This window comes from Hyperolius riggenbachi, chromosome 2, assembly GCF_040937935.1.
Source record: "Hyperolius riggenbachi isolate aHypRig1 chromosome 2, aHypRig1.pri, whole genome shotgun sequence".
Lineage (NCBI taxonomy): Eukaryota > Metazoa > Chordata > Amphibia > Anura > Hyperoliidae > Hyperolius > Hyperolius riggenbachi.
Genome location: NC_090647.1, coordinates 552,962,475 through 552,967,842, shown reverse-complemented (window position 1 = coordinate 552,967,842; position 5,368 = coordinate 552,962,475). Strand labels below are relative to the sequence as shown.

The window sequence follows — 5,368 nt, the reverse complement described above, 5'->3', positions numbered from 1 at the left end:
CACTGGCTGCTCTAAGTTCTCCGCACTTGCTTTGCTTTCCTGTCCAGGCCTCCTGCTGTTCTTCTTCATTCACCTGCAGGCGGGTCATATGACTCTTGTACCATGTGATACAAGACTATGGCCTCATGGTATGAAGCATTATTCAGCTAACTATTATAATGACCTGACTGGATGCCCTGAATTCTCTGCACTTGCTTTGCTTTCCAGTCCAGGCCTCCTGCTGTTCTTCTCCATTCACCCGCAGGAGGGTCATGTGACCCTTGTATCATGTGACACAAGGCCAGGGCCTCAGATCATTGAGAACATGCAGGGGGGAAGCACAGTGGCTGATGGGAATGGAACTTGGAGAAGGTAACTAGGATACATGCCTAGTATATTTCTTGCTGTTCTCTGCAGAGAGGGGGACTTTACCCATACATGGACTGTAATGGGGAGCCCTATAATGACTGAAGGTCTCCATAATCATTGCAGACTACTATAATAAAAACACTGTGAAAGGAGTGCATGTTAGGGAAGCACTATTGTGTAAGGCACTTTTAAATCCCTAGTTCAGGCCCATTTTTATGCATATTGTACTTAGGTCATAATTTGCAGTGCTTGTGGTGTTACGTGCAGAAACTGATCATCCACAAGGCAAACCTAGGCAGTTACCTAGAGCCTGGAAAGAGTCTAGGGTCCTGGTGGATGCTAGCTCCCACCAAACCTTACTAAAAAGCCAGGTGACCAGTAGCGGTGGGAAAAAAATGCTATCTTGCCCAGGGGCCCATTTCAACTTAATCCATTTCTGGATTTGCGCATTGCTTTGAGCGAGTTGTTTGTATTTACACCCCCGATCCCGGACCAGTTTCTTTCCCGGACCTGTTTCTGGCATTTTAGTGCCTTAGGCTTCCCCCAACCCTGTGAATAGGAAGAGCTTAGCTATGTGTGTAATGCAGAGCATAGCATAGCAGAAGCTGTGCTCTCACCTCCCTGCCAGAATCCAGCGCTGTGCCTGTGAGACCACCTTGTCTGTTATCTGCACCCTCTAGTGCTGGCTCTCCTTATGTCACATGTACTAACGCTACATGCGGTAGGAGATGCTGGACACTCGGGCGGGTGATCAACAGACAGGGGGAAGCACAGCACTGGATTCCGGTAGAGAGGTGAGAGCACAGCTTCTGCAGCACTATACTCTGCATTTACACACTAAGCCAGGAAACGGGTGTGCAATGAAATGCGACAGGATCGGACGGTTGTCTGCATCTCAGGAACTCCCTGTGCCTCCTTATATGGCACCTTTTTTTATTAGTGTTTGTGTATTTTTTTTTGGGGGGGGGGGGGGGGTGACACAGGACTTCTTGCCTGGGGTGACAAACTGAACCTGCATCCAGCGCAAGTGCAACTACAAGTCTAATAAACTATGCATGCGCAAAGCTCTCCAAGCCACCTGAGCATGATGGGGAGGCGCGAAGCTGGGACGTTGCATGAACTGAGCCGGGGCTGACAATGGTACAGCAGATTGGAACAAGAGGACAGCGAGGGAGCTGACAGACGACAGGGGGCTAGAAAAAGCCTGAGGTAAGTGAAAAGCCTTTTGTTCACTTCATCTCAGGTGCACTTTTCAGGTGGCCATGGCAATGTTGCAGGCCGATCGACCAGCTGGTATGACCATTTTATTGAATAAAATTGGAGCCACAACCCATGCACCCAATTAATGATTTTGGGAAATAGGTCAAATGCATCGTTTGGACAAGCTGAAAAATCTTAATTGGTTGTGCGGAAGTAATGGCGCGACTCCCGGTGTCCTCTGCTGTCACCACCTCTATTACTAGAGGTGAGTGCCTGTACCATGTGGTACTATGTGTGTGTGTATATTTCACTGTGTACTCTTAGCCTCTGAAGAAGCTTTGTATACGCGAAACGGCTGTCAGGCTGTCAAACCCACTGCATGTCCGTGTCTGGGCTAACCGTTAATTAAAGAGGAGCTGTCAGCCATACTATCTCAGTAAAAAAAAACCAAATATATAAGTAGATAAATACTTGCTCTGCTTACATAACAGATGTATTGCACTGTCCACGTTAGGATTCCTGTGAATTTTATAAAGAAAAAGTAGAGAATCCTATTCTAGACAGTTTCCATATTTACTGTGGCTATTTTGAAGCCAGTCGTGATGTAATATCCGCCCTTAGTCTCCTCTGCCTGATTTGCCCGCCCTTCACTATAGAAAGTGCATTATTTGAGCCTGAGAAATGTTGGCCAATCAGAGAGCAACAGAGATGTGGGAGGGGAAAACAGGAGGGAAAGAGGCTTCAGCCAATCAGGCTGCATTAGTTAAGTCTGAGGGGAAGTAGGGAAGCAAAAAGACAGCCCAGCATGCCTTGCAACTTTTCTTTTGTGTACCAAATAAGAGTCATGTAAACTGGGGAATGATAATTTATCAACAAGAAAAGTAATAGTGATTTTAACTTTTGGATTGCCTGATTAGCATCCTTATTACTTGTTTACCTTATAAAAATAAAGAATTGATTTTTCATTTTATGCCCGACAGTTATTCTTTAAAGAGACTCTGAAGCGAGAATAAATCTCGCTTCAGAGCTCATAGTTAGCAGGGGCATGTGTGCCCCTGCTAAAACGCTGCTATCCCGTGGCTAAACGAGGGTCCCTTACCCCCTGAAATCCCCTCCGTGCAGCCGGGGATCTTTTCCTGATTGAGGCAGGGCTAACCGCCGCAGCCCTGCCCAACGCGTGTCTGTCAGCGCGTATCTCCGCCTCTCCCCCGCCCCTCTCAGTCTTCCTTCACTGAGAGGGGCGGGGGAGAGGCGGTGATACGCCGCTGATAGACGCGCTGTGAGGCAGGGCTGCAGCCGTTAGCCCTGCCTCTAGGAGCAGCAAAATCTACGACCAATTTGGTCGTTGATTTTGCGGAGGGGGTTGGGGGTGAAGGGACCCCCGTTTAGCCGTGGGATAGCGGTGGTTTAGCAGGGGCACACGGCTAAGAACGGCTCCTTTGGCCGAGTTCCGTCTAACGTGCGTATGATGCTTTAGGGAAACTTGACACAACAGTCTCTTAGTATTATCACAGTTAATTAATTAATTATGTCTTAAAGAAAACCTATAGAGAACTTAGTCCCATCACCCAACCCCAGGAATGCATAGCGGTCTCCTACCATTACTCTACTAATGACTTCCTGCTCTCCAGACATCAAGCCTGATGGAATCCCGCTAGAAAGGAACCAGCCGGATAGTGGACTACAATTAGATTACGGGGCGCTATTAGGCGCAGAAGACATCACTTCCATTAAGGCCACGGCGAAGCCGGAGCAGAATTAACGCTACCGCGGCTCGTAATGGGAGACGGCGGAGCTCCGCTCGCTACGGAGTGATCAGATTAAGTCAGGGAGAATACAGATCATTAATTCAAGACATGGAAGGTCACCTAGCCTCGGCTGGCTCGGATGGGCTCGTAATGCATGAATCATGGTGACGCGTTCATCGCATTGTATGAAGACGCGGCTCTCGTGGACATCAAAGAACAACATGTCACATGAAAACATACAGCCATGGAAAGACTAACTGATTAGCAGGCTTGTCTTGCTGCACGGTGACCTGGGTTCAGCTCCCACCACCAGGACTCTAACACCTTATCAAGCACTTCCTGCGGAGGGTTATCTTGTGTTGTCTCTGCGGTTTTCCTTCTATATAAGCCCATCAGGTTGATGGAAGTTTAAAAAAACAAAAACACACACACACACATTTTTCTCTGTGTGTCATCATTGGGCGTACGTCAAAAAAGGGTGCCCGGAAGTTTTGGTGCACAGAAAAGCCGATAGTAGAATATCGGTGAGTTTATGGATATACTACTATTAGGCTACTTTCACACCAAGACGTTGCGTTTTAGGGGACGTTATGGTCGCATAACGTGCCCCTAACGCAACGCCTGGTGCTCTTGGATGTGGATGTCAGAGTGAGCCGCGTTGTGCAGCTCACTCTGGCGTCTGTGATGCCGTGATGCGTACTCTTGGACGCATGCGGCATCACGTGGTCCCGCCAGCCAATCGCCACACAGAGCGGCCGCTCCAGGAAGTAAACCCTGCACGTCGCACCGTGCAGTGAATATTAATTAGCCATGTGCCTGGCCGAGGAGGAGGAGGGAAGACCTCCTCCTCCAACACTACTGAGCATGTGCGCACAGTATAACGCGGCTTAGCCGCGCATAACGCACAGCATGCAGCACTTTCAACGTACGTGCTGCGTTACAATGTAAACAGCCCATTGATTAATCATTGCTGTGAGTTGGCATGCGTTACAGGCTGCTCTAACGTGCGCCTGTAACGTCTTACTGTGAAAGCAGCCTTAAAGTGGAAAGATTATAGTAGCTAAACCTAAGCCTTTTCTCACACTGAACCCACCGGCTACTAATGCCTAACTTTAACCACCACCCCACGGCTAATCTAAACCACCCACCCTCCATGGCTAACCGTAGCCCTTTTGATAAATACAAGGATATAAAGCTGCAAAGTGATCTTATTGACCAGAAACCAAGAGCAAACTGTATCAACTTGCTCTTTTCTTTTTCTTACTTTTTTCACCGATTGTGTCTTTTTGCATATCTCTTGCATTGAAGAAAAAAGTCGATGCAATTTGCTCTTCGTTTCTGGACAATAAAATCACTTTGCAGCTATACTGTATATCCTTGTAATTTGTGAAGTGGTTCACATTGGTGTAGTGGAACACCTTTAAAGGGAAGGTTCAGGGACTGTTTCAAAAAAATAAAAATCCGCATCCACTTACCTGGGGCTTCCTCCAGCCCGTGGCAGGCAGGAGGTGCCCTCGGCACTACTGAGCCTGCGCAGTAAAGCCCGGAGGACGTCCGATGACGTCAGCGCGCCGCCGTGAGGCGCATTTTGGAACGCGGAAGGAGCCCGACCTGGCCGCCAGCCTGGCCAGGTCGGGTCGGCCACCGGAGACCACCGGCAGCCTGCGGAGCGGCGCCGAGGGCACCTCCTGCCTGCCACGGGCTGGAGGAAGCCCCAGGTAAGTGGATGCGGATTTTTATTTTTTTGAAACAGTCCCTGAACCTTCCCTTTAAGGATATGTTTTCTCCCGATTATTGGTATCTATATTAACATTAACCCCCCATGGCTAACCTTAACCCCCCACACCCACACACACATTTAAAGAAAACTTGAGATAAATATGTACAGCTGAGATAAACAATTCTATCTATCCTCCTAATCCTAAAAATGACTTTTTTTTTTAGAATCCCACAATTATATTTTCTGTGTATCATATGACTGATGTAGTCTTTCACTGTCCAAGAAGCTAAAATAATATTGACCTTTTCTTTGTCTATCCCCTGCTCTCATAAGCTGTTCTCTGCCAGACAAG

At 48.0% G+C, this 5,368-nt stretch overlaps 1 long non-coding RNA gene across 1 annotated transcript; it reads left to right on the top strand.

Moving 5' to 3' along the window:
* The first annotated feature begins 289 nt into the window (after nucleotides 1-289).
* On the top strand, nucleotides 290-3,723 carry LOC137545124 (uncharacterized). The gene is made up of 2 exons (XR_011025997.1): nucleotides 290-351; nucleotides 3,180-3,723. It is a non-coding gene; the product is annotated as an uncharacterized lncRNA (long non-coding RNA).
* Nucleotides 3,724-5,368: the final 1,645 nt, after the last annotated feature.